The sequence below is a fragment of the Hyaena hyaena genome, unplaced genomic scaffold (assembly GCF_003009895.1).
Source record: "Hyaena hyaena isolate Hyena2069 unplaced genomic scaffold, ASM300989v1 scaffold_132, whole genome shotgun sequence".
Lineage (NCBI taxonomy): Eukaryota > Metazoa > Chordata > Mammalia > Carnivora > Hyaenidae > Hyaena > Hyaena hyaena.
In genome coordinates this window covers 1,902,755-1,921,317 of record NW_024080764.1, presented here as the reverse complement: position 1 = coordinate 1,921,317, position 18,563 = coordinate 1,902,755, and the positions used below count along the sequence as shown (strand labels likewise).

At 35.6% G+C, this 18,563-nt stretch overlaps 1 protein-coding gene across 1 annotated transcript in view; it reads left to right on the top strand.

The window, feature by feature from the left end:
* ROBO2 (roundabout guidance receptor 2) overlaps nucleotides 1-18,563 on the top strand; it is a 610,598-nt gene that overhangs the window by 447,970 nt on the left and 144,065 nt on the right. The window lies entirely within an intron of this gene.

Here is an 18,563-nt window from a genome sequence, read left to right as displayed (position 1 = left end):
GTTAGATAACCAGTGAATAATTAGAAGGGGGAAAAAAAAGACATTACTGATTGTACCATCAGACATTCATAGCTTGGTGTAGTATTTTCAGACATAGGATTTTTACGCCTATACCATATGTACGCCATGTACCTGCTGTTTAATATACTGAGGTCCTACAAGCCTTTAATCACTCTTTTGTTGAGTTTTCATATAAATGCCTGATGCTCCACTCCATCTACTGTCCCCAAATATCAAAGATTCCTGAGGTGGCCCCTCCTAAATCTGCCGTTCTGCTCCTAGTGAACTCTTGACTATCTATCCTAATTCCTCCAACTACTGCTCTGTTGCCATGATACTTCAGCCCACCTTGGATGCTGTCTGCCTTCCTAGTGACATCCAGCATCAGTCCCTGAAGGCTGCTGAGTATAGCTGACTTTAAGGCCTGGAGTAAAGGAGAGGTTTTGTCCAACACAACACTGAAAAGGCAGCATGTACTGGACATCACCATCCTCATACAGAATTTCTCACTTAAGGACTGCCTGTCACTTTCTCACTTTCCATCTCTTCATGAAGACCTTTTCCTCCATCTACACCTCCTGTCACCAAACCCCCTAACCCAGTCACTCAGCTTTCTAGGTAAGTCCAAACATGCTTGTTATCCTTTTATAAAAATACATTTAACATTTTTGCTGTCCAAATTTTCCCAAGAACTTGCCCTTTATGACCAAATAAATCATTTAAGTGGTTTTTTCCCCTCCATATGATGAGCAAATCTAGATTAGTTTTGCCTTCCTCCTAGCCTTACCTTCTGAAACTGTGACCATCAAACCAACTGCAGTCATCATCTAAATGAGATATGACATTCTGCCTTTTTTGTAATATTTTTCTAAAAAGAAAGAAATTTGGTGTCATTCAACTGACTGAAATTAAACATGCTTTCACAGACATCAATTTCCTTTTATCTGCTTTCACCAGCAACTGCTCTACTTTCCTGAATTTATGCATTCATTTCAAAATCTTGATTTATTTATCCTTGTGTCTGATACTATATTTTCTAAAGTCATAAAATCAACAGCACTGGCCTCAAATGAACCAAACGTCTTTAACAGTCAATGAGACATTCTTTGCAATCTACAGAAAGAAAACAAGTAAAATGTTTAATCTGAGTAACCTTTTAGCCTGTACTGTAAGGAAAGTTACCTCTATGTCACTTTGCCATTAGACATCAGGTTTTAAAGGAGTGTTGTTACAGGGGTTTGTAAATGTGAGGTTCCTCAAGTCTTCTCAATGGAGAAGTAAGTTAAAACGGAAGAAGAGTTTTCGGGCTGAGAACAGTTAAAATGTAATTTAAAAATATTGACGTGAGATTGAGAGCTGAATTATACAGTAAAATATAGCCTAGAGTAGATAAAGGTTAATTTTCAATTAGTTTGAGTAAATAGTGTTGTCCATTAAACAAACAAAAACTTTTAGAATATTTTCAGAATTATAGAAAAGTTAAGAAGATAATATAGAGAATTTCCATATGTCTGATATTCAGTTGTCCTTATTATTATTAACATTTTACATTACTAGGAAACATTTATTACTCCAAATGAACAAAATGGTAATACATAATGATTATAGTTCATACATAATTTTGCTTTCACCATTTTTTTTTCATTAATGTCTTCCTTCTGCTCCAGAATCCAATTGAGGCTATTTATTTAGTTAGATATTATAGAATATTGCATTTGATTGTCATGTTTCCCCAGTCTTTCATTTTTTTTTACCTTGACAGCCTTAAGGGCTATCGGCCAGGTACCTGAAACTGGGATTTGTTTCATGTTTTCTCATGGTTAGACTGGATTTGTGGGGTGTTAGCAAGAAAGCCACAGAGAATGCCCTTGTTATCATGTGATGTCTGAAGTTAATGATGTCTAACATCCCTCATGATTCTGCAATTTTTAATCATTAAACAAGATCAAGTTTACAAAAGTTTCAAAAATAGAAAGTGGTAATGGTGTGCTTCATTTTAATGGCTCTATGTCTTTGAATCATGGTAAAATAAAATCAAATCAAGCCCAGTTTAATTTGTTCCCAGATTTCTCTAGGTGTTAGGTCATAAGCCTGACACCTTTAGTTGCTATAATATTCTCCAATCTTACCAAATTCATTTGCTTCCAAGTTCAAATAATACATAAAAATCAAACAAAACTATTAATACTATGTGCTTAGGATGGATGATATAAAGACCTCTGAAGGCAAGGTTGAGATTTTGAGAAATCTTACTTCCATTAACTTTCTTTAAAACATTTTCATAGGTTTCCGGCCTCTTCATTCTTCCATTACTGGCATGATACCACTACAGTGCTTTGTGTGGCCAGCTAGATATTTTTAAAGTATTAAGCAAATGGAAATGCTGTATCAGCTTTAAATTGCATGTTAGAAAGGCTTAAAGTAAGGATCAGTGCAATATAGAAATTGAGGTCAATATTTTTATCATGATAGAAGCCATGTACTGTTTCATGAATTCTCCATCTTTAAGTGGTATTTCAAAGAAGCTTATTCATTCTTAGATTTGTAGGCATTAGCATAAGCTTCACTTATGCATAATAAGGGAGAAATAGACCTCTTTACTTGGTGAGGAATAACAGTAATGACTTTTAACCAACCATAGCCTAAATCAACAACATTGATTCTATTATATTATTTAAGTCTCAGACTAGGGAGATGGCCATTGTTCTTGTGTAAGCAATTGTGTGAAGTAGTGTGGAGGATGACATTTCTTTGGCTTAACATTTAATGCAATTTGAATAAGGTTTGTGTAGTGGTTCATGCTTAACACATTTATAGTAAAGGTTTGTAGGGCAGCTGCATAGCCTGTAATTACTATGTAAGTAATATGTGACTATTTTTCTTTTGGAGACAAGAAAAGCTTTTCAATTCAAGTTTAAATTTATGAAATGCTGTGATAGCTATTTAACCTTTAAGCACAGAAGATATCTGTGCCAAACTTGCAGTAACCAGAGATGAATTAAGGGAGTGGTTTTTTTTTTTTTTCCCTTTACTGGGAAGATATATTTTTTAGTAGTACTCATATACCTCTTTTTTTTATTTAGCCTTTAAACTCCTGACCTTTCTCAGTACTTATCTTTAATAAAATTAAAAGGTACCCTTGATGAGTTGTATTAAAGATATTTTTTTGATTAGATGAGTGTCTGGTGAGGCTCTTCCTAAGAAGAGCAAACCCTAATGCCCATCTAGGGAGAAGTTGTTTATTTGACTATTTTCCATATAACAAAGGGACAAAATAGGAAGGAGACTTTATTTTATATATGCAACTGTCAAAATGTTCATTGCTTGCAGAAACTTTTGAAGATACTACCATTTCACAAATGAAAGTTCTAGGAAGTAAAACGAAGTCACTGCTTTTGTTTGTGACTGTGTCAAGAATCAATATATTTTTTTCCAGAGAGTCTCATTATGTATATACTCAAATAAAGGAACACCAACTCATCCATTAGGGACAGCAGTTTTACACACCAATATGAAAATGAAGTGGGCAGAGGGAACAAAATGGTAGATAAGGGAAAGAGGGGAAAGACTTTTTTGTTTATAATGATTATTTATTTTTAAATTTATTTATTTTTGAGAGAGAGAGAGAGAGAGAGAGAACAAGATGGGGTGGGGCAGAGAGAGAGAGAGAGAGACAGAGAGAAAATCCCAAGCAGGCTCCATGCTCTACTCTGAGCCTAGTGCAAGGCTTGAGCTCACAACCCTGAGATCATGACCTTCGCTGCAATCAAGAGGTGAACACTTACCTGACTGAGCTACCCAGGTGCCTGTATAATGATTATTATTATTTTTTAATGCCAGTTTTGTTAAAGCATAATTTCAATTGTTAAGGTACACTTTCAGATTTACCTACATTTATTAAGTGCCTCCTATATTTTTAATGCTCATTAGTCTGTTAAAAAATATATGTAAACAAGATTAATATACTGTTATTGTTTATTTTTTATTTTATGTTAACCAGATGGGTGATATATAAAAGTATTTACATACTGAATATATTAAAGAAACTCAGATCTAAAATACTCCTAATTTCTTCCTTGGGTAGTACATCTTTTTCACAGGCAAACCTAGATTAATACTCCCTTGATGACCAGGTGCCTTCACTGCATCTTTCCATAAAGTATCTTATGTGATAAAAGTTGCCAGTATTTATAATACTGTGATGATATTTCATCTGTGCTATGCCCCATCTTACCATAGGGATAGTGTATATTTTTGTCATACCAAAATAAAAAATAAATATAATATGCATATAAATTCTGAAGCTTTATGAAAAATACTGTGTTCTAATGTAAAAAAGAAATAGAACATAATAAATTCACAATAGAAAAAATAAAAATTAAATTAAAATATACCAACACTACAATATTCTGTTCAACCTGAGTGAGGAGAATAAAAATATCTCTTCTCAGAAATTAGTTAAGAAGTAGTATGATTAATCTAATTGTAATTTCTTATCTGGGCTTGTCAGTACAGATTGTGTTTCAGTTAATTATTCCCAGTATTTTAAAGAATTGTAAATGGGAGAGTTAGCATCCTTTACCATTCGTATCATTTTTAGTTATATCAATATATGGTTAGCTCCATGATTTTTTCATTTCCTTTTTATTTACTTTATGAACCAACTCTAAAGTGACACTAACTTTCTTAATAAAGATCTAGAGTACAGAAAGGAACGTTCATAATAGCTTGTCGGAGCAAAAAGGAAATAAAATATGCCATTTACATTCTTATGTATGCCTGAAAATTCTAAATGTGGTTGATGGCTTGCACATAGTAGATATAATTCATGAATATTTCATAAAAAATAGAAAAAGGACTAGAGAATAAGAGTTGCAAGATATATGGTGGAAAATTCTATCAATTTCCTTGAAGCCACTGACAAATTCCTTTCTCTGAAGTGCAAGTCTATTTTAAGAGAGATTTTTTAGAGTTCTTAGTTCCATGAAATGTGAGATTCACATAAATACATGAATCCTTAAGAAAAGAAACTGAATAGAACCACTTATAATTCTCTTTTTTTGTGGCATTTTTTACACTAAGTGGCTCTTTTCACTTAGCCCTGGAAAATGTTCTTACATTAATTGTTTTGAAGCTCCATTGTTTAGAGAATGTGCTTCTGTGATGCGGAGATGCTGAACAGGTGCTCCGCCATCCTGCTGAGGAGATGGGCCTTCTTCACATACAGCGTGCGCTTCAAGGACGTGTGGTAATTTGGGTTCCTGACAAATAACCACGCTGATTGGTAGGCTGGTCAAGATTAGTCAATTAAAAAAAATTTTTAAGAACAGAAAGACCTGAGAGCAGGAGAAAAACAATGTATAGAAACATTGTTTGTGACACCTGAAATGTGAATTGGTCCCTAAGGCTCAGAAATATAAAGAAATGTGTTAATGAATACTCTATGATTTTTTAGCTATATTGATGCCTTTACCATATCTGTCTGGAAAAAAAATAGAACTACATGGATAATTACAGGGAGATCTTTTAATATAGCAACGAATCACATGAAGAATATTGAGGTCATCGTCAGAGATGTTAAACTTTAGGCTTGTTCTGACACTGTTCAACCATTTAATCAGCTTAGTTATACTACCACGTTCTGGAAATGGTGTTTGACAGATTTCCCTACCACTAACTAGGAGTGTGACCTTGAAGAAGATATTTAAACTCTTTGTGTTTTACATTCTGAAGAAATGGACCAGCAATGCAGTGGGCCTAATGACTAACCTACACTTTGACTCATTTGTACAGGGTGAATAATTATGCCATCCGTTCTAACTCAAAGGGTTATGAAAATGATATAACTCTTTTAAAGCACTGTAAATAGTATACACTGGATACACTTAACAAGAGCTCCAATTTTTAAACTCATCTGGTTGGTGGCATTTATTAGCTATAGAAAACTACAAGGAAAACATAGTAAAGGTGAAAAATATAGAGTATACAATTTCTATGGATACTCAGTTTCTTTGGCCAATCAATTTCTATAGAAACATAAAATCTTACTGATTCAATAGATACCATTTTTGCTTTTAAATCATATATTTATTATTAATATTATTACTAATATATTTTAATATACTATTATTTATAAAGAATATTTATATTATTTATTTATTATTTACAAATTTTGCCAGCCAGTTTGCCAAGTCTGAAAGTTACCCCCAATTTTTCTCCCTCTCAAAGACTGTACATGGTCCACGCATTTTACTGTAGCCCTAGTGCAAGAAGATATCTGGGTTGGGACTTTCAAATTTCACACATTATATCATATAATTTGTGTGTTAATAATAAGAAAAGTCACTGCGTAAAAAGATTATGTAACAATAAAAGCAAGTAATTTTGAAGGGCTATTTGTCATGCACTCTTACTTTGCATATGTTAATTATACTAATTTAAATAGTGTTCTAGAATAATATGACTCCTCATTTGAGAGATATAGAATCAGAAGCTTAAGTAACTTGCTTCCAAAGTCACACTTTAATACATGTTAGAGCTAGGACTTGATTTAGAACCTATCAAGTATAAAACATGTACTTTAAATTAAAGGGCTTTGTAATTATGTGATTATTAATTGTTTATGGACTTGAGTCACTGACAAATTCTATATTTGATAAAATTTTAGATAATCAGAAATGCTATATTATGAATAACTTTATAGTAATGTTAAGTGTAATTTTCAGGCCAATTTCATAAGCCACACATAAAGTGTCTTTGTGTTTTGAAAATCTATATTTGGACCATGTCAAGGTTACCTTCTTGGAAGCAGAAGATATAGATTTTGTTTACAAACAGGATTAATTAGCAACTTTCAAAGGGATGCCCAAATGGTACTCTCTGTGTTTTCATCAAATAGGTGCTAATAGTTGCTGTTAACACAAAACTAATTGCCACCTAGGTTGAGGCCTGCAAGTTACCTCATCCTGTGACCACACTGGCCCATCTGTTGAGAATCTCAGCTCAGGGACAATGCAGGAACTGGCATCCAATTTGGGTTCTGGCCAGTGGTCAGCTAACAAGCTGGGACACACTTGGAATGTGAAATGCCTCGAAGTCAAAGATGTCCATTAACTGACAGCTCTTGTGTTGTGTCAGGGAAGAGCCAAGACCAGGTGCCAGTTTGCAGAGCAAAAGGATCTGCCTGAGTGCCACCTGTCATTGGCATGTGGGTGTTGTCCAACATGGGAGCCAGGGAAGGTTTGTTTCTTCCGTCAAAGTGTGGCATGTTAGAGAATTCCCTAGGCAGAGATTAGGACTAGGGCAACATTTCACTTAGCCTAAGTCATAGGACAAGCCAAGGGTCACCAAGAGATAGTCTTTGTATCAAGCCACAGGAGGATATATCAGATATTTACCATAGGAGACACACTATCTAGTACCTAGATTATTACCTCAGCTGTACACAAAATATAAGAAGGAGAACGTTGGGGCACCTGGTGGTGGCTCAGTCGAGCATCTGACTCTTGGTTTCAGCTCAGGTCATGATCTCACGGTTGAGAACAAACCCCATATTGAGATCAACATCCACAGTGAGGAGCCTGCTTAGGATTCTCTTTCTCCCTCTCCCTCTCAAAATAAATTAAAAAAAAAAAAAAGGAGGGGTTCCTGGGTGGCCCCGTTGATTAAGCATCTGACTCTTGGTTTTGATTCATAGTCATGATCTCATGGTTTGTGAGTTGAGCCCTGCGTTGGGCTCCATGCTGAAATCACAGAGTCTGCTTAGGATTCTCTGTCTCCCTCTCTCTGCCCCTCTCCAGCTCTCTCTATCAAAACAAATAAATAAATTTAAAAAAAAAATAAGAAAGAGAAAGTTGTTTAATTGACTATATTAACACAAATCCTTGCCTTCATATGACAGTTTGTGGTTAGAATCACTTAGATGATTTTTAATCACCCAGGGGTTTTTCTTAAGATATGCGTCTGATTGATTTTTGCTGTTGCTGTTCTTAATAAGTTGTAATTGCAATGTGGGCCTACAAGGTAAAGTTGCATTTAGGAGATTAACAATCTTATCCCAGCTCTGCCAAAATGCATCATGCTGTTTTAAATCATTAGCATAATATTTTGAGTACTAGAGTCTACACCTGCAAATGTGTAAGTTGTATTTGATGGCTTCTTTGGTGCCTTTAAATTCTGAAATGGTATGATTCTGTGAATGGCAATAACTCAAAACACTTTAAATAGTATAGCACATTTTTATAGGAGGAAGAAAAAACCCAGAAATTTGAAATGGATGGGCCTAATGAAGAAAAGTAAACTTACTCATAAAACCATTTATCACTGACAACTACTTTTTATTCATGTTTTGCATATATTCTGTCAGATTTTTATGTACATATGGACATTTTTTTAATTTAAAATTGCCTTTGACCCTGAAGGCTTACTTAGGTTTTTTTTTTAATAGGAAAAGTCTAATATTCATTCAAAAGAGTTGTTTTTATCGCATTTTCCTTTCCTGTAAATATAATATTAATAGATATATTTACATCATGTTATTCTATGCCATACCTATTCTAGGAATTTTACATTAAAACATTTATCCTTATGGCAACCTTATGATATAAATACTATTGTTATTCCCACATAGCAAATAAAAACATGAGACACAGAGAGGGTAAGTAAGATGAAGTCAGTTATCAAGTAAGGTATCTAGGATGACTGGCTTCAAGGCCCACACTCTTAAAAATGGGTGGGAACCATTTTTTTTTCCATTCTCCATTGGGATTAAAGATGAGGAAAAGGCAGCTTGGAAAATGCTTGCCTAATAGATGTTCACAAAAATATATCTGTGTAATAAAGTATATATTAATGATTTTATAACTTTTATCATAGTGGCACTTATCAGTACTATATAATCCATTATATTGCATAATGGATCAGTACTATATAATCCTTGCATTATATTGCATTATGCAATATAATGGATTATATAGTAATCCATAAGTTTGCATCATTTAAAAAATTATCATTATTTTCCACAGCCCACTGAAACAGAATTTAAAATAATCCTGTGTTGATCATCACAGAATATTTTATTTTAACATATTCTTGAATTCTTATTACTGTATCTGGAAATAAAGATGAAGTCACTGGAAATACAAATGAAGCTAAAAAAATGCTTGCTAAGAGAATTATAGTATAGGTATATAAATCTAGAGCTATGAATTTTTCTAGAGCATGATAATGTAATTCCTCTTTTCATCTGCATTGTCTAATGACACTTAGGCAATGGTTAAGTTTACTAAAAGAGCATTATTTTATATTTTCTTGATAATATTTGCTTATTAACAGTTCGATAGGCAGTTGTGAGTTGGCGGACAAGACTGATTGCTAAAGATTTTTTTATGCTTATTTATTTATTTATTTGTTTATTTTTGAAAGAAGAGAGAGAGGGCACATGCGTTGGGGAGGGCCATAGAAAGAGGGAGGGAGAGAACCCCAAGCAGGTTCCACAATGTCAGCACAGAACCCAGTCCAGGGTTCTCACAAACTGTGAAATCATGACCTGAGCCAAAGTCAAGAGTCAGCATAACCAACTGAGCCACCCAGGCAACCCTGACAGAAATGAGTCTTTCTAGACTTTGTATTTCCTCAAGTTTAGGACTATCGTCATCATCATTATTATTATCATTATCATTAGTATTCTTTCTTATAATGGTCCTTCTGGAAAAGTTGTTGTTCAACCCAGTTATTCAAATCAACTGGTATGAATTGAAAGAGAAAGAGGGAAAAAAAGAAACAAAGAATAACCTGAGACCTAGTATCGTGATAACATGGTGAATGAGAGTTATGTCTTCGTTAGTGTGTGAAGGAGATACAATTGCCACAGAGACAAAAAATAAATGCTTTTGAAGCATTGTAAGAACATACCCTACTCCACAGAATAGAATCAATTATTTCAGAAATCTACTTTAGTTGGTACATAGCATCAACTCATTGGAGCTTCATTCTCAAACGACATATTTAGGCATGGGGGCTACTTAGTAGTGGGACACAGTGAACCCTTGCCAAGAAATTAAAGTACTAGAAGTCTCTTCTGGGAAGTGATTCATCATATAAATCTATAGGATAGATCCATGAAAAGATCTCAGTGTGGAAATGGCACTTCCTTTAATAAAAGATACATTTGGTGGAGACTATAAATACTTCATCCATTTAACCATCCATTAAAAATGTTGAAAAGTTTTGTTCAACATTTATACCACAAATAATAGAAGCAAAAAAGTCAATCAGAACTCTTCCCTGTATTTGAAGAATTCTATAGAGGGAAACAAAATATCTTTATCCTTACTATGAACACAATTTACAGCAAGATGGCAATTCTCTCTAAGGAATAATAAACATTTCTAATGTGGACTAAAGATACATTTCAAAAATTCAAAAAGAATCATACATATTCATTGAACATTTTTAGTGTTGATAGTGCAACTGATTTAAAAAGATGAGTTTGTTCTCAATGATTTGAGGAGAGGGTATGAGATATGTGTAATATTAATTATTAATAAAGCAAAGTAAATAAAAAAATATGATGTACCAGACTCTTTAAAGTTGTAGAAAGGAAAAGCTGCTTAAGTCCCATGTGATGTTAGAGATGGGTCTAGAAAGGAGAATAGAATTCTCATAAGTGGAGCTGCAAAGACCATTCCAAGAGATAGAAGCTGGATGAAAAACCTTTGGTGGCGGAAAGAATACACCAACAATTAGTGATTCCGTTTGCCTGGAGTGGAGTGGAATAGCACTTAAGGCCAACAAGGTTAGTTGAGGCTTTATTATGAAAGCCTCTAATTCCAAGTGAAGTGTTTATCCTGAACACACTATGAAATGGGGATTCTCTGGAGCATATTCAATAGAAATATATCTTTGTCTCTATCTTTAAAAAACTGATTCTCAAATTTTATGTAGGGTAGTTTGGAGTAGAGAATGTTCGGAAGTAGGCATACCTGGTAAGAAGGTGTTTTAAAGGTAGTTAAGGGATAGTTATTTCCTGTAAACATAAAAATAGCAATATAAAAAATTGTTGTTTTTTTTTTGGTTTGGTTTGGTTTTTGTTTTGTTTTGTTTTGTTTTGTTTCCCTTAAAGAGATAGATTCTATATCAGGATTCTCGGGGAAAGATGGGATAAAATTAATACTGAGGTTTACAAGTTGGGTGCCTGGATAAGAGGTATTGTCTTTAGTAAATACAGATGTCAAAAATTTGTTTAACCTATTATTTTTAATCACATGATAATATGAGAAGTCACTGAATTCAGGTTGGAATTGTTTGAAAGATCTGGCAGTACTTTCTCTCAGTGAAGGAGAAAAAAAAATTGTCCAATCAAATATAATGTCATCTGTGGGAAATGATTTCTAATGTCAGAGATGTTAGGTTAGAAGAAATGTGTATCTTCAAATTGCTTGAGGGAACAATAGCCAATTTTTCAAGTACTTTACATGTAGACAACTCATTTGAGCTTCACGGTTTCTTTATGAAATGAGTGTTTTTATCATTCTTATGCTACAAAGGAGGAATCTGAAGAGCAAATTCAAGTGTTAGAGTGAACCCAGGTAGACACCTTAGCCTTCAAGTCCACTCTCTAAACTACTACACTGAAATAATTCTTTTTTTTTTTTTTTTTTTTTTTTTTTAAGATTTTGTGCTTAAGTATTCTCTTCACTCAATATAGGGCCCAAACTCCCAACCCGGAAAGATCAAAAGTCACATGCTATATGGACTGAGCCAGCGGAGTGCCTCTAAAACAATTTATCTTTATAAGAAATTGTATTAAAATAATAAAAAGTACTGTATTTTCGGGGCGCCTGGGTGGCTTAGTCGGTTAAGCGTCTGACTTTCGCTTAGGTCATGATCTCGCGGTTCGTGGGTTCGAGCCCCGCGTCGGGCTCTGTGCTGACTGCCAGCTCAGAGCCTGGAGCCTGTTTCGGAGTCTGTGACTCCCTCTCTCTCTGACCCTCCCCTGCTCACACTATCTCTCTCTCTCTCTCTCCTAGAAATAAGTAAAACATTAAAAAAAAAGTACTGTATTTTTTTGAGGGCCCACTGGTTTTATGCTAGGTGTTTGTACAGTTATAATCTTCCCAATAGCAGCCTTGAAGTATGAATCACCTCCCCCTCTTTTTTTAAATGTATTTATTTATTTTTGAGGGGGAGAGACAGAGGCAGAGAGACAGAGACAGAGAAAGAACAAGCAGGGGAGAAGCAGAGAGAGAGCCAGATACAGAATCCAAAGCAGGCTCCAGGCTCTGAGTTGTGAGCACAGAGCCCAGTGCAGGTCTCCAACTTAAGAACCCTGAGATCACGACCTGAACTGAAGTCAACTGCTTAACCAAACTGAGCCATCCAGGCACCCCAGGAATCCCCTTTTTAACAGTGCATGAAAATGAAGCTTAGGGACAATGAGCACAATGTTCAAGGTCACAGGACCTGAGGGTTGCAAAATGGAATGCAAACCCCCCAGGCCTCCCCGACATGAAAGCTTGCGTTCATTTCCCTTTTTGGACCTTAAATACACTCATTCCATTTTTTTCTTTCTTTCTTTTTTTTTTACTCAATAGCCATTGTGTGTGTGTGTGTGTGTGTGTGTGTGTGTGTATGTGTGTGTGTTGTTGTTTCTTGTTGTTACTGTTGTTTTGTATTTCTGTGTATCTAAGTGAAAACAGTGTTAGTCTCGTTATTGTAATTGTCTATTCCTCTGTCTTCCACCTCCCCTTCCCATATTTATCTTCATTCTCAAATATTCAGGTCTGTATCTGATATGTGGTGCCCACCAGATCCACAGTTAGTGCGGCGCAGTGGTTCTTCACCGGGGCCAGTTCAGCCTCTCCTGGTCCCAGACAGACATTTGGCAAAGTCAGGAGATGTTTTTCTTTGCCACATTTGGGGACTTAGGTGCTACTGACTTCTGGTGGGGAGAGGCTAAGACTGCTGCCAAGCGGCTGACTATACACAGGACAAGTCCCACAATAAAGAATAATCTGGCCCAAAATGTCACTGGTGCTGTGGTCGAGAAATGCTGATCTAGTAGAAAAGATGAACTAGGCATTGCTTACCCGAATGCTATTTTACATGCATTTTATTTTTGTTTTTAATGTTAGGGCAAACATAATAGAATATTGTTCAAAGAAACAGACTTCAGAGTCGTTTCTTATTGCCTTAGCTATGAAGGTTATACCAGCCAAATAGACAAGTAATGCCATGCCAGGACTTGACATACATATGTCATCACTGATGCAGGAAAGTCCTTTGGTTCACTAATGACCGGAGATGGATGTATATTCTTGCATATTTTCCAAAGTATGTGAGGCATGAAATGTTTCTTTATATTTCTTACTCACTAAATAGTTGCTGAATTGATAAAACTAGTTAAGAGTAGCTTAATTAGAGAAGTATCTGAAACTTCTATTTTCAACTATATCTACCAACCTCCACATTATGTGACACACTTGATGACAAGTGCCCCTATGTAACTGTGTTGAATTCCTAAATTATTTGAGAAGCACATTTCATGAGGTTTTGTGGGCAGAAGTAAAGAGGAGAGAGCGCCCTCTGAAGGCTCCGTAGTACAACCTAAAGTGATAATGCAGAAAACCCCTGCCTCACCTCAGCTAATGCTCACTTTGAACACTTCAGTCTTCTTGAAGGTTGCCCAGTAAGGATCACAAGGCCACCAAGTAGACGGCACATTCAAAGATATATTTCACTCTGAACTTGCAGTCCCTTATTGCACAGAATTCATTCTCAACTCAGAAGAGTTCAAGAAGCTGTCTGTCAGAAACATCTGGTCGAAGCTATGAATATTATGGATTGTTGTGGGTTTAATCCCCAGTCTTTCTTCTAAATGAATTTAAAGTGGAGATTAATTTTTAACCCAACACACAATTATGAACTAGATCCACTTTTCCTAACCTGATGTTACATTTCTTAGTCCTATTGTAAAACCAAATTGTCTTGAATGAATTTAAGCCAGTAATGAGTTCTAAATTAAAGGATAATTTAACCTGCCTACACCACTTTATTTGTTCTAAAATGCTTTCCTTAATTGTGATGTATTTGCCATTTTTACCATAAATTTTCATGTTCTAATTAGTTAAACAAACATATGGAAATAATACTACTAAGTTTTAAAAGCATTTAAACTAATGCGTTTAAGGTATTGGAGATATTATTTTATTTGAATAAATCACAAGGATGGTTGCATAGTAAGGATAGCGATAATAGTTCAATATTCCTTTCTGCTATTATGAACCAAATGAAATTCTAATATCTCTAGAATGGTTTGAATTTAATCTTATATGACTGTGGCAGAAAGTAGTACATGATATATACACAAACATAACACACACACACACACACACACAAGTAATCTCTAAATTTTTAAGGACTTTAAATTCGGTGAAAATCAGTATAACTGTAAGATGATATTAACAGTTGTCTGCTGTTTTGAAACAATAATATAATTATCACTGGTAGGTCAGTGCCCTATCTGCAGATATTATGAAAGAAAGAAAGAAAGAAAGAAAGAAAGAAAGAAAGAAAGAAAGAAAGAAAGGAAGGAAGGAAGGAAGGAAGGAAGGAAGGAAGGAAGGAAGGAAGGAAAAGAAAGAAAGAAAGAGGAAGGAAGGAAGGAAGGAAGGAAAGAAGGAAGAAAACCTAGATCAATTAAAATAAAAATTCTATTATCAGGCAAATAGTGAAATATCATATTAATAATAAAAAAAACATTTCTAATTTTAAGATTGTAAAGTTAGCCCTTTAATGTTAATGTTTGGTATAATGAAAGATTATCAGTGATAAAATATATTTTATCATATAATTTTTATCGTAAAGATAATTTTTATTTCTTAAACTTTTTGGACCTCACTTTGTTTTACTGCTGTATGCTGAACTTGAGTTTTTTGTTTGTTTCATCTAGGCAACAGGTTAAATCACAGAATAACTAAGTATCTCCTTTCAACTATGGATTGCTCTGGGGCCCTTGTACTGTGTTGTTAATTATGGTGTTAGTCAATGATTTGGAGAAAAGGAACACAGAACATGCTTTGAGATAAAAAATATGAGCAGAAGATACCATTTAAATAAATTCAGTCAAAATTCAGGGGACTGAAAACAAAGTGATTTTAAATGCTCAGAATGTGTCCTGTGTTGTCCACAGTCTCTCTGTTATACAGAATTGGCATTTTTTATCAGTGATGTTGGTATTGGTGAAAAAGGAGAACCTTCCTCTTCCTGTGTATGTATAGCCTTAATTTAGGTTTTCATGAATAAATTGGTCTTGGCCACCTCCTATTCAATTCACTGTACTAAGCTCTGAGGATAGAACTGTGAATAAAGACATGACCATGCTTTTGTGAAGCTTAAACCCTGGAAGTGTAGATAGATATGAATACATTGATATTGTATTAGTACAAGCAGAGGTAGTGAGGCTATAAGGAGGGAGAATTGGGGAATGGCTAGGCATGGAGAAAAGTCCAGATGTGAGGACACAGCATCTGCAGAGATGCAGAAGCAGGAGACAACTTAAGAATTCTGGAATACATTTGAGGGCTTGGCTATAAGATGGGCAATGGTACAAGATGGGACTGGAGAGGTGAGCAGAGACCAGATGAGGGAAAAAAAAAAAAACATATTGGGCAGGTTCAGAAGTTTGGATGGACTTTTTTCTAGAGAGCCAGTTGAGGGTAAATTGAAGCATTTATAAGTCTACTCTTGGTATATAAAGAAGATGGTAGACTATTATATTAATCCATAATTGAGGCTTGCCACTTAAATGCAACACAAAGACAGTAACACAAGAAAAGTGAGGATGTGGCAAGCAACTTATGGAACATGGAAGGTAGGATAGAGGAGGAAGTGATGATGCAAAGGACTGATAAAGAGAAATGGAGGAAGAGGTTCAGTTTGTAAGCTAATTAATACAGTAGGAAACATCCAAGGTTAGGGCAGGATAAGACGTGAACTTTAGATTTCAAAGGCAGAGCCATCCCAGCAACACTGAGGATCTCCTATAAGACAATGCTAAAGAAAGATAGAGACATTTTCACTGGAGGAGGAGATATAAGTGAAGTGAGGGGCAGCCATGGAAAATCTCAGGTGACATTTACTGAGCATTTACTATCTACCAAATTCAGGTTTCAACACTCAAATGTATTAACTTGTTTAATCTTACAATGACCATAGGAATTGAGTGCTGTTAATTACTATATTTTCTAAAGAGGAAGAAATTCTAAAGTTTCCATTTGCAAACTGGGTGACATGATTCCTATTCAATGAACTAGGATTTTGGTTTGGTTTGGTTTATTTTTGTATGATGGGATAAGCAACCCATTTAAACAAATATATTTACTGGGGCGCCTGGGTGGCTCAGTCGGTTATGTGTCCGACTTCGGCTCAGGTCATGATCTCACAGTTCGTGGGTTCGAGCCCCGCGTCAGGCTCTGTGCTGACAGCCAGCTCAGAGCCTGGAGCTTGTTTCAGATTCTCTGTGTCTCTCTCTCTGACCCTCCCCTGCTCACTCTGTCTCTCTCTCACTCTCTCTCAGAAATAAACTAAAAATATAATTTAATAGAAATATATTTACTGAGTTATTGTTTGGAACGGCAGGAAGTATCCTTCCCACACCTCTTCCTTTTCCAGACTTTCACGAACTCTCAGGAAAAAGCCAGATTTCCATTAAGACACGAGGTGAAGAGAAAAATCTGTGAGAGAGGGTAAGGAAGTCGTACAGATCAGTGAACTAGTATTTCAGAAGGCATAGAGAAAAATTTTATGGAGGCGGCTAGAAAACGCAGTTTTGAGAGGTTGTATCCGAGGAGACAAAGCTCTCACTCCAGAGGTGAAAAATGAGAGAATAAGGTAACAAGAGAAGATGGAAACAGGTGGTGACTAAGGACAACAGGCTGTGAACTTTACAGTTGTTCACAAATGCACCCAGAGAATTAATCCCTGGAGGCCCCATTGTCTGTCAGAGGAGTAGAAGATGGGGAGACAGGGGCACTCAAAACACGGCAGCAGACTGCCGTCATTAAAACTTGCAGGCACTTCTAGTTTGGGGTGAGCAGGATACTTCGGCCTTTCTGGAAGGGCTCAGCTGCGGTTTGGTTTAATTACTCCAGCTCCAGAGAGAGGCTCAGGTTTCAACATGGTCGGCGGTGTCAGGGAACCCCGGGAGTGTTCTTTTGGGCCTACTTATCCTGTGATCTGGAATCTGCACTTCATTAAATCAATTATAGTATTTTTATCCTAGCGTGGGTATTTTTAAACATTTTTCGTTTGCTTGTTTTCTCTCAGCTTTTCAGTTGCAGAAGGCTCTGCTCTCTCAGCTGTGCTAAAGGGGTTTTCCATCTATGGTCAGGCTGACAAGGAGGGAGCCACCTATGTCACATGGACAGCCTTTAGGGGAAGCCAAGAGAATCTCACATATTGTTGTGTTACTTAGGGCAGAGTCAGAACACCATCATATTTTAAATTTCATCTTGGCTCTCAGTAGAGGCTTCCAGAACAGAACAGCAAGTCCTCTTAGAGACCGCTTTGCCTCTTACTATTTCCCAGAAGTCTCAACTCCCACAATTTTTATTTTCTTTACTTTTTAATGAATGCTACATTAATTTTCGTTGTTTAAGAAGACATCTGCCTCACACCGGTCTTAGGTGCCCTGCCCAGAAATGCTCATGACCTGAATCCTGAAAGAATAAGTAACCATTTCTTCCTCAAACCGCAAACCTTAGCTTGTATGATTGTAATATATAGTATTACATATTACAATTTGTATTATATTTGTAGTAGTATAATTATAGATAAAAAGGAGAATGTGACCCAAGTTGGGTGTAAAGGATAGAAAACTTGACTCAGTATCTGTTTGCCAGCTTGATAGTGACCTACTGGGCTCATTTTGGCTCCCAGACTTCAACTGCTATTTAAGAACTTGACTTGAGAATATACCATAAGTATTAGAGAGTATGAAATTATCACCTGGGATTTAGGTTCCCTAGAGATGCTTACATGAGCTTTAATGATAGTTTCCAGTGTTGTCTGTGGAAGGATTTTGTTTGAAAAACTGTGAGCAGAAAGATCGTTTTTGGAAAATTGAGCAACGTTTTCCCTTTTATCAGCTTTCAAGAGTGAAAAAGGCACATGATTTAAATTTCTCCAAGAAAGTTTATGTTCTACGTAGGAGTGCCTCAATTTAAAGTTGTGACTTGTTAACATGTGCTTCTTTGAGTAGTTGAAAAACACCATCATGGTTCTACATGTCCACTGTAATCTATACAGTGCTAGCAGTTAGTTGATAAATGTGTCTTTTAATCAATGAATGACTCCATAGGATTAATGAGTAATTTTTATCCTGAAAATCCTTTTGAAAGCAGGACAATAAGCTTTGTGATATTTTTATATAAAGTCTCCATAGTTAAATTTCATTGAATTAAAAAACTGTGGAATGGCCCTTATTGTAGACATTTCTTCATTTTCTGCAAGAGTCTAAAAGGTGTAAGGTTATCTTCAGCTATTTGGATTGAGTGCAAGTATTT